The following is an 11,989-nucleotide window of genomic DNA, read 5'->3' as shown; positions in this document are numbered from 1 at the left end:
CCTTTCAATATTTCCTCTATCTTTGGGTAAAGAAAGAAGTCACTGGGGGCCAGATCAGGTGAGTAGGGAGGGTGTTCCAATACAGTTATGTGTTTACTGGCTAAAAACTCCCTCACAGACAGTGCCGTGTGAGCTGGTGCATTGTCATGATGCAAGAGCCATGAATTGTGGGTGAAAAGTTCAGGTCGTCTAACTTTTTCATGCAGCCTTTTCAGCATTTCCAAATAAATAAACTTGGTTAACTGTTTGTCCAGTTGGTACAAATTTGTAATGAATAATCCCTCTGATATCAAAAAAAGTTAGCAACATCGTTGCAACAAGTTCATGAACTTAATTGTCAGACCTTGTATGCTGCCTCCAAGAAATTCACTTCAGATCTAAAGACACACATAGGCTGAAAGTAAAGGTATGGAAAAAGATATTTCATGAAAATGGAAAGAAACAAACAAAAATTTGGGGTAGCAATACTTACACCAGACAAAACAGACTATAAAAGACTATCACAAGAGACAAAGAAGGACCCAGTGATCCCACTTCTGGGTGTTTATCTGAAGAAACCCAAAATGCTACTTTAAGGGGGATGCGCTTATCCACATGTTCATTGCAGCATTATTTACAATAGCCAAGATATGAAGGCAACCTGGGTGTCCGTGTATGGATGAATGGATAAAGAAGAGGTGGTACATATATACAATGCAATATCACTCAGCTGTGAAAAAGAATGAATTCTTGCCATCTGCAACAACGTGGATGGACCTAGAGGGTATTGTGCTGAGTGTAATTAAGTTACACAGTGAAAGACAAATGTCATATGATTTCACTTATAAGTGGAATCTAAAGAACAAAATAAACAAAAAACAGAAACAAACTCATAGATACAGAGAACCTTTTGATGGTTGTCAGATGGGAGGGGCATTGGGGGGGTGAAACGGGAAGGGATTAAGAAGAACAAATTAGTTGTTACAAAATAGTCATGGGGATGTAGGGTGTATCATAAGGATTATAGTCAATAATATTGTAATAACTACGTATGCTGTCAGATGGGTACTAGATTTATCAGGTTGATAGATGGGACGGGGGTTGGGGAGCAGGGTGAAAAAGGTAAAGGGATTAAGAAGTACAGATTGGTAGTTATAAATAGTCATGGGGATGTAAAGCATAGGGAATATAGTCAATGATATGGTAATAACTATGTATGGTGCCAGGTGGGTACTAGACTAGTCAAGGGGACCACTTCCTAAATTATATAAATGTCTAACCACATGCAGTACACCTGAAATTAATATAAAATAATATTGAATGTCTACTGTAATTAAAAAAATTTAAATGGGGGAAATATAAAGGGGAATAAGAGGTTCAAAGTTCCAGGTATAAAACAAATAAGTCTTGGGGATGTAATGTACGGCATGAGGAATATCGTCAATATTATTGTGATAGCGTGGTACGGTGTCAGATGGTTACTGGATTTATCATGATCACTTCTTTAGTATATGGAATATAATCAATAATATGGTAATAACTATGTATAGTGCCAGGTGGGTACTGTTGAATAACTATGATGTACATCTGAAATTAATATAATATTGTATGTTAGATATATTTTAATAAAAATCGTTAAAAAAAGGAACTAAGAATTAGAACATAATTTGGTAGGCTCTTGCTTTCTCTCTGCCATGGCAACTGGCAATATTTCAAGCTGTAACTGCTCCTTTAGTCTGGGTTCCAGAGTGAGAACAATATATAGCACAGCCCCCAATGACTTCCAGTGGGCATACAGTGTGAGTTGCAGTTGTAGGTCACTGAAATTTGAAGGATGTTTGTAATTGCAGCATATCCCAGTCCACCTGTAGAGGAGCTACAGAATATTTCTGTGCAATTTAAAAAATCTCCACAGATTTATTTATTATTATTGTTTCCCCTTTATAGATCAGGAAACAGACTCAGCAAAGTCTAAAAAATGTGCCCCAAATTGTACTTTGTCATTCCATTGTCTTCTGTTCTTCCTGGTTTCTGACAAGAAGTTGATCATATCCACATAGTTGTTGTCCTATACGTAACAATTCGTTTCTGGCTGCCTTCAAATTTTTCTCTTTATTTTTACTACTGTGTTTTTTGGCAGCCTGACAATGATGGACCTAAGTGTATTTTCCTTTCTGTTTACATTGCCTGGGGTTCACTGAGCTACTTGGATTTAAATTGACATTTTCATCAACTTTGGGAAATTTTTGGACATTATTTCTTCAATTATTTTTCTGTCTCATTCTCCTTATCTTCTTTCAGGACACCAATTACATATATACCTGATACAGTTCCACAGATCTCTGAGGATCTATTCATCTTTCTTCAATCTTTTCTTCCACTCTTCAAATTTGATAATTGCTACTGATGGATCTTCAGATTTACTAACTCTTTTGCCATCTTCCATCTGCTGTTAAGTCTGCAGTGAATTTTATTTTATTTTGAAAAGTTCTAGAATTGGCATTTGCTTTTTTTTAGTTTCCATTTCTCTGATGAGATTCTATTTCTTATTTATTTGCTCCGTAAGATCATATTTTCCTTCATTTTGCACATATTTGCCTTTAATTCTTTGAATAGCATTACAATAGTTGTCTTAATGTGTTTTCTACTAAATCCAATATCTGAGTAATCTTAATGTCAATTTCTATTTTCTACTTTTGTTTTCCTACCTTTTTTTTTGCATGTCTAGTAATTTAAAAAATTTTTTTAATGTAATGGTGGAGGCTTCAGGTGATACACTGTAGAAATTTTGGATTCTGGATTCTGTTATCTTCCTCTAAAGAGTTCTGATTTTTGTTCTAGTAGACAGTTCAATTATTGTCTGGCTACTTTGAACTTGTGTAGGCTTTGTTTTTTCCTTTTCTTGTAGTAGATCTTTGGAAAGTCCAAAATATCTTCCCAAGCCCCTCTAACTTAATGTGCTCAACCTTCAAACGATTTCCCCTACAGATCTTGTCAAGGCTTGGTTTTAGGCATTGTTAGGGCAGGTCTAGTATAGGTCTTCCTCTAGGGCACTGGTTCTTGAACTTTTTTTTTTTAACTTTTATTTATTTAAGTGTGTTTTTCCAGGACCCATCAGCTCCAAGTCAAGCAGTTATTTCAATCCAGTTGTGGAGGGCGCAGCTCACTGGCCCATGTGGGGATAGAACCGGCAACTTGTTGTTAAGAGCACGGTGCTCCAACCAACTGAGCCATCCGGCCACCCGGTTCTTGAACTTTAGCATGTATCAGAATCAGCTGAAGAGCTTGTTCAAACAATTTTCTGGGCTTCTTCCCTGATTTTCTTATCTAGATCTGAGATGGGACCCTAGAATTTGCATCACCAACAGTGTATCTAACAAATTTTCAGGTGATGCTCATACTACTGGTCTGGGGACAACAATGTGAGAAATGTTGCTCTAGAACATGGTACTTACTTTGAAAATGTGATCTTTCTGGTGTCCCAGCTGGATGCCTGAGGTGTTACTAACAAAGTATTAATGTGGCTTTCCACTTGGGCTGAGCCAAAACTCCGGCTTAAATTCTAATATCCCTCTCAGTTTTCAACCCTACAGAAGCTGGTATCTTGTAATCCTTGAATAGTCTCACCTTACACATGTGTAACCCAGCTCTTAGCTGAGTACCCCCAGGAGACTCCCACAAGGATTTTGGAGCTCTCCCCCTGCAAAATTCCCTCCTCTCCAGTGCCCTACCTTGCAGATTCCAGCCGCATTGCCTGAAACTCTAGCCTCTCTGCCTGCTCAGCTCAGCAGGTCCTCCACTCACTGCTTCCTGGTCAGGAAATTGCCCTTTGATAAAGAGCCAGAGTGATTCTGAGGGTTACCTCATGAGAGTCTCTTCACTTAAGGAACCACAGACTTGTGCTGCCTGAAAACGTTAACTCATATATTTTGTCCAGTGCAGTGACTTAAAAAAAAAAAAAAAAAAATGGGGTGGCCAGTTGGCTCAGTCGGTTAGAGTGCAGTGCTGATAACACCTAGGTTATTGGTTTGATTCCCACACAGCCCAGTGAGCTGCACCCTCCACAACTAGACTGAAAACAATGACTTGACTTAGAGCTAATGGTCCTGGAAAAATACACTGTTCCCCAATATTCCCCAATAAAAATTAAAAAAAAAGAAAGAAAGAAACGGTTGATGGATGGTACAGTACCAGTTTCCATTCCATCGTAGCCAGGGGTGGAAGTTCTGGTTTTAGGCCTTTTGAATTTAAGGAGCCTTGGACTATCCAGATAGAGATATCAACAATGCAATGTTAGCCTAGAGATAAAGGTTTACAAGGCATCAGTGTATATACAGATAGTAATTGAGACCAAGGGCACGAATCACACAGGAGGTCATACACAATGAGAAAAGTAAAGGATCAAAGATGGAATCTTGAGGGAATTGCCAATTTTTCATGGATGAGTGAAAGAAAAGGGTTGGTAAAAAAAGGCATAGAAGGAGTGGTCCAATAGGCAGGAGAAGTCCCATTGTCTCAGAAATTAATGGAGAAGAGTTTTTAAAAGACATTTTGAATTCTTATTATGTTTCTCCCCATGCTAAGAGGTTTACAAAAAATTTTTAAACACATTTTCAACAGTACTAGCATCAATCTTATTTTACAGATGAAGGTTAGGATACTGATAAAGACACTGACGGGTTAAGTAGCTCAAAGTCATGCAGCTGGGAAGTCGCAGAGCCAGGACTTGAATCTAGGCGTTCTGGCTCCAATAACCACAGCGCTCTGCCTCACTCCAAAACAGGAGAGGATGACAAATGCTGTTGGGCTGTCCAGGAAGCTGAGGATTAAAAAGTGCCTATTGGATCAGGCACTAGGGCCACTGGTGAGCTCAGCAAGAACTCACTGCAATAAACAGTAGGTGCTAATTAGCTGCTCAACAGTATCAGTTCCTGGGCTTAACACTTCTTTTGGGCCATCAGAGTGCCATACACATGGCACCTCTCAGCTCTGCTTGCTTTGCCCTTAGGAACCTGATCCAGGTTTCTGTTCAGAAAGAGGAGACTCACTCCCCACCTGGATTCAAGGAAGACAAAATCCACTGCTCCAGCTTCCTAAGGGGGTGAAGAGAAGTTGTGGTGCCTATTTATAGCCCAGCAACTACGCCTAGGCACAGCTTTACATGCATTTGAACATAGCATCAACTCAATTACCTACATTCAGATTAGCCTCAACAGACATTTAAGTGCTCACAGCTGCCTTCAGGTGTTCAGGGGATTATTATGGAGAGATGTTGATCAGCTGTACTCCATGTCTCCTGTGGGTAGAACAAAAGGAAAGAGGCTTAAATGTCAGCAAGGGATTTAGATGTAAGTGAGAAGTGAGAATGCTGTGAGACAGGGAGGTCTTGTGTACCCAAGCAAGAGTTTCCAGCCTTTCTGTCTTATTAAGTCCTCAATATTCCCTTCCCCACCTCACTACCTGTTTTTGTTTGTGGTATAACAAAAAAGACAAAAGCAATAACAATAGCAAATGCTTACATAGTTCTTACTTTGCGCCAGGCACTGATAAGCTTTTAAATCATATTCACTCACTTAAGACAACAACGTGATGAGATAAATACTATTGCCATCCCCGTTCTACAGATAAGAAAACTGAGACACAGAGTGAATAACTAGCTAAAGGTCACACAACGAACAAATGGCAGAGCCAACACTGAAGCCTCATGCCCAAGTCCGTCCTCCTACCCACTATCCTATTCTGCTAATCTGTAGATACTGCACTCAAACAGAATTCAAGATAAGGCAGACAGAGCATTGAGAAATGCCAATAAATAAGCATGGGGGTGCAGTAGATGGTTACGAAATAGCCCTAAATGAACTGTGTGTCTCTGCATTCACGCCCATGTGTCGTTCCACACTGAACCCGTGCTAGCATAATGAGTCATTTGACCAATAGCATGTGATGGAAGCAAGTTTCTGGGATTTGAAACCCAGGCTTTAAGAGGTCAGAAGCTTCTGCTTTCTCTCTCAGAACCCAACGGCCTTGTACAGATGTGTAGGCGGTCAACCTGCAGAGAGAGGCCACATAGAGAAACTTTGGAGGTTGAAAGGCATGTGAAGAAGAACAGAGGCACCTCAGCTAAGAGCTAGCACCAACATAGTAAATGAAGTCATTTTGGATCCTTTAGTCCCAGCTGAACTGTCCCAGGAGACACCACATAACAAAGATGAGCTGAGCCCACTGAGCCCTGCCCCAAGCCCTGACTCTAAAAGGGTTGTGTTTTTAAGTCACTACATATTTTATTTCTTTTTTATTGTGGTAAAATATGCATAACATAAATGTACCATTTTAACCATATTTTAGTGTACAGTTCTATGGTATTAAGTACAGTCACACTGTTGTGCAACCATCCCCACCATTCATCTCCAATTAAATAGTATTCCTCCCTCCTCCTAGCCCTTGGCAACCACTATTCTACTTTCTGTCTGTATGAATTTAAGTCAGTAAGTTTTAAGATGGTTTGTTAGGTAGCAACATATAAATTCATACAGGATACTCATAGATTTAATAATCTGCTTTTAGAATGTATTAATGTGTTTGTTAGTTTATTAAATACCAGAGAGCTGTAGAAGCATCAGGAACACTCCCAGAGCATTAGTTCACTGTGTCATTTGTACATTTAATTCTAATGTGTCATGGCCTACAGTCTTACAGGTAAAATTATAATTATACCTAACATTTACTTTCAAGTTGAGAGGTCAGCTTCATGTTTAACATATCATCTGCCTTTCACAACAGCCTTGTGAAGCAGAATTAGTTTTTCATTTTATGGATCAGGGGGCCAAGGATCAAAGAGTTTAAGTGACTTGTTCAAGGTCGTAGCATAGAGTAGAACAGGTTGATCTGCAACCATTTATTGATCACTCCTCCTATTCGGGAAGGAAGACGAGGAAGGGACCCAAAAGACAATTCATGAGCTTGAAAGAAGAGACAAAAGTCTGGGCCTCAAAGAGCATGTGCTCTCCTAGGACACACCCATGGATATGCTTGCAGGAAAGTACTTTGATCATTCTGAGTACCAACCAAGATGGCTTCCAATGAAATGTTTTATAGGGTGTGGCTGGGTCCCACATTAAGAAACAAATATGTTTGGCTGTAGTTTGGGCAGAAATAGCATGATGAGGCAAGCCAGATACATCCCCATTGACTAAAGTTATAGAATCATGTCCCATTCATAAAAGGGACAAAATCAATTCGGTGGGTCACAAACTGTTTAGTTTTTGCATGAATTAGGGCACAGTTCATTGAAAGAGTAAGGGCAAGTCTTTTTCTGTGGAATTTATTTCATCTATGTTGTGTATACATCCGTGAATCTTCATAATCATGCTAGTTGGGATTTGGGTCACCATATAAAATGTATTTCTTACTGTGGATGCTGGTGAAAATACTTGAAAACCGCTGTCCTACCCCACTTCTGTCCTGGCCACAACACTTTTCAAATTGCAGAAATAGTCTGCAGTCTTTGGGGAAGCATAGCCTGTCTATATGCACTGGCCTTGGGCAAACGTAATAGAAAAGAGATAAATGCCATTTTAGCACAAGGACAACACTCCAGAGGCTAGTATATGGAAGGGCTGAAAATGCTGCATGTAAAATTTTGCCCATTGTCTACAGTGATCTTATGATAGAGTGGCATGGTGATATAATGCTGAAAGCACTGGGTTAAGATGTAGGGAAACTGAGGTTCCAGGCTTGGTTCTCCATCAAACACCTATAATTCCTCGAGATTTTCTCCATTCAACCATCTCTAGAACAGAGAGATCAAACTAAATTATCGTTAGAGAAAGTCTTCCACCAAGAGAAGGAATGTCACTGCCTCCTCAGTTTCCTAAGAAGGGGCACTGGGATAAAGAATGCAGAAAGAAAGTCAGGCTCTTAAAAAAAAAAAGGGGGTCCAGTTTTTCGTTTGTTTATAATTTTTGTGAGATTGATAGGGATAGATATATATTATCTTAATGATAAAATCGTTAATGTACATTTCTGGTTTGAGGCAGGGGATGTAAATTGAGTATCCCACCCAGGTCCATATGTCTATAATCATGAAAATTCCATCGTTTTATCTTCATGAATTAAACAACAAACTGCAATAATTTATATTCAAGGTAAAACGGTCAAATCATGGCACTTCATCACATATAGAATTCTTTTCCCTGTAATTAAGCCATGTATATAAAAGGGTAGCTGGAATTCCTCAGGAGTTAAAAGCACACAATCATAGTGATTCTGAACTGAGGAAACATAAACGCCTTGATGGCAGGATTTTGCTCCTACACAGAGGGAGGGGAGCTCTGTGACCACTGGCAGCTCCGGGATGTTAAGACAGGCTCCATGGCAGAAGCGAAGCCTGTATATTGCCAATAGCCATTGTTGAAAAACAAAGAAACAAAAGCTGTGGAGCCTCAGCCATAATGGTTCTGCTCCTGCCAACATCAGCGGGGAGACAGGTGCAGAGATTGCTGAAGAGCTCTTCCGACCTTAGACACGGCTGAAGAAACGTCCTGGAAGCCCCGATTCTTGACATGCTGGGCGGAATCCAGAGTGCTTCCTGGTGCACTCAAATAGGTCTGGGAGTGATATGGGAACATAGCAGCTTTGTTTGCAACTGAAGAGTAGAAATGTTTTTTTTCTTCAAACAGAAAATAACCTTGTCCATTTGAATTTAAAACAAAAGTAATGCTGTTTGGGGACTGATACAAGCAAATTCATTCTCATTGGGGAAATCTGCGTTTTTGCTCAATTTAGGGAATGTATAAAGCAATTGTTCAAATTGCTTCATTTATATTTTCTCATGGTATGGAGAAATTTACGTTATTTGATGACTAAATTATTTTTCATGGTAATTTTTTTAGAACACATTCAGACAAGATGCCATTTAAAAGACTTGAATATTGCCTACCTCTGGATATGATAAAATGCACATAGGGCACAAATTGCAGGGGAAAGTAAGAAAAGATTTTTGAAAGGGCAATGAATTTTATTATTAGACCAGTGACTGACTCCTACCCCGCACACCCCCACCCCTGCTGCAACTAATCCCAAGTCCAGCTTATCTCAGTAAACCAAAGGAGATTTAATCTTAGCTTCTACTATATATTCAGTATATTCTGGCTGACATTTTAAACCCTGTTAGAAATCTGGTTGGCTTCCAAGCACATGCAATACTAGAATGGAGAAATAGTATAGATAACTATCTCATTTTTCTTTCTCTCCAAAACACTGACAATGATTCTTTGTAAAATGTCTCAGAACATTGAAGGAAGTTATCGACAAACATTTTGCTGAAATCTGTCAAGGGCTGATTATTGCAATTTATATAATGTGGCTATTCCCTTTCACGGACTTCATTCATGTGTTGCATGATTAAAACTAGCATGGCAGACAATGGGGTCTATAGGCTGCCAAACATATGAACAACCAGGAATCAAGGTGCATATGTGCAGGGCGATGTTGTCAGCTCCTGAGAGGACCAAATGATGACCTCGGGTGACAGAAGCAGAACCACCAGATGAACACTGATCCCCTCCCAAGCAGAGCTAACATTAACCAGAAAAAGGAAGGAACCCCATCACTCCATTGAGGTGCTCAGAAATCCTGGCAGACGTGCCAGCTTCAATGGGATGTGTCATGTTCGAGTTCCATGCTATGCAGATAGGGATACCACAGACACTTGAAGGTCACAGATAAACTCAAGCCCTTATTGCAGGAATTTAGTTGTACTCATCTGTCCCCAGTGTTCAGCTGTGACCAAGGCCTACATTGTGGCAGGGTTCCACCCTCTTCCCCATCCCTCAGCAGAGGAACTGCTGAGTCATGACGTATGTGACTAAATGTGCCAAGGCCATGGCTCCATGCCAAACTGGATCATAACCCTTTGGGAACGAAACACTGGAGTGCAGTAAGAAGACTCCACCACAGTGTCACACAGCACAGCAGCTTTGCCTGACTTCTCAGATTCAACCACCCAAGGCAATTTTATATTTTTTCTTTGATAAGTCTCACTTCTTTTTAATGTGTGGGAAGAAGCATACAGAGCACTTAATTCTACTTGCTTTAGGGTTTTTCGCTGGGATTTCACCTGTGCCCCCCTACTCTTTTCCCCAGAAATAGACCAGTCTGACCACTTCTCTAGGTCTACACAGTAATCTCATGCTTACAAACCACAACTCAGCACTGGGTTAAAGTCTCATACTCCTCAACAAAGATGATGACATTTTCTTTCATAACATTGTACTTTGCATGTCAATCTTAATTAACTATTTGCTTAGGTTAAAATTATGTGGAGTATATTTTAAAATCATTTCTGGATGTATGCATTTAAAATAAGCATATATATGCTATGTGCATATATATATATATATATATAAATAAACACACATATGTACATATACAGACATATGCACACATATATACAATCAAAGCAACCATTTTTTAAAAAGTAAATTATTTTTGAGAGCCATAATTTCAACTAGTCAATATGACTGTGTGAATCCATCTTTTTTTGGTTAAGATAACTTAAATGACTAAAGGTAGTCAGTTTGTCCATGCCATAAAAACACATCTATAATTGAATATGTCTCTACAGACAATAGGTAACGTGCTGATGGTTTCTGTAAAATTGCAAAGTCAAAAATTGCATCAAGATTCCTTTCCTCACTTCTGTTGGACTTTCATTTCAACTCATTCTGTTGGACACTTGAGAGATGCCATCTTTGTGTTTCTCTTGATAACACCCTCTGTGTAGGAATAGTATTGTCCAGTTCACAAAGTATGCACCTGTTATTGTCTCATGATCCCCACAATATCCCTGAGAGGTTGGGCAAAACAGGAATAGTCATTCCTATTGACAGATGGGAAACTGAAGCCAGAGGAGATGGAAGTACTTGCCCGAGGCTATGGCACACACCAAGTCATGAGCTGGGATTCAAACCCAGACCTCCTGAGTCCAAACCCACACTTTCTTCTCTACTTGGTGCATGAAAGAAAGGGGGGGGGGGAGGGGAGAGAGAGAGAGAGAGAGAGAGAGAGAGAGAGAGAGAGAGAAAAGAAGGAAGGAAAGAAAGAAAGAAAGAAAGAAAGAAAGAAAGAAAGAAAGAAAGAAAGAAAGAAAGAAAAGAAAAGAAAGAAAAAGAAACAAAAGATACTGGTGCTTTGAGACAGACTGAAAATCCCATTTGTTTGGATCCTCCTCAAAAAAACTAAAAACAATAAATAGATCACCAGGTAAGTTCAACTCATGGGGCACTTCTGTGTTACAACCAATGCAGGGGCACTTAGCCACAGGACTGGCAGTCTGTGCATTGTATGGCCAGAATGGAGTCTATGCAGTGTATGTACGAGGGACAATTTTATGGTCTGGCAGCAGCTACCCTGTGGGTATCCTTGGAGGAGTTTCAGAGCCCTGCATTTGTGCTGTAGCCACCAAATGTTGCCCCCAAATCCAGCCCTCGTCGCTCCCAGCCATCCTGATCTGCTCCCTCATCCTCGGAAAGCACAAGAGTCGGGGAGAAGGTAGTTGGCATTGCAAAGGGTTGGTTCTGGGGGAAGGGTTGGCACAGCTTCTTGTAGATACTTGATGTGGGGAAAGATGCAGAAGATGGGCAAGACTGGCCACAGTGGTTGGAACTTTCTCCAAGGGAGGGTGGCAGGAAACTTTTGCATAAGTAGCAGAAAGTGAGGCGCTGATGCTGCTTCTTCAAACTACAGTCAGTGAGCTGGGGAAGAAGTTTGAGACATCATCAAGTCCATCCCTCATTTATTCATTCATTTGTTTACGCAACAAATAATTATTGAGCACCTCCAGTGCAGAATATAACAGGGGACAAATCAAAGTCCCTGCCTTCACAGAGTTTATATTCTAGTGGGGAGAGAAACAGCAAGCAAATACGTAGTACATCAGCTGGTGATAAGTGCTGTGAAGAACAGGAAAACAAAGTAAAAGGAAAGTAACTTGGCAGGACAGGAGGTGCTA

The sequence above is a fragment of the Rhinolophus sinicus genome, chromosome 1 (genome assembly GCF_057876585.1).
Source record: "Rhinolophus sinicus isolate RSI-liver-muscle chromosome 1, RSI-T2T, whole genome shotgun sequence".
NCBI classification, from domain to species: domain Eukaryota; kingdom Metazoa; phylum Chordata; class Mammalia; order Chiroptera; family Rhinolophidae; genus Rhinolophus; species Rhinolophus sinicus.
This window is presented reverse-complemented; position numbering follows the sequence as displayed.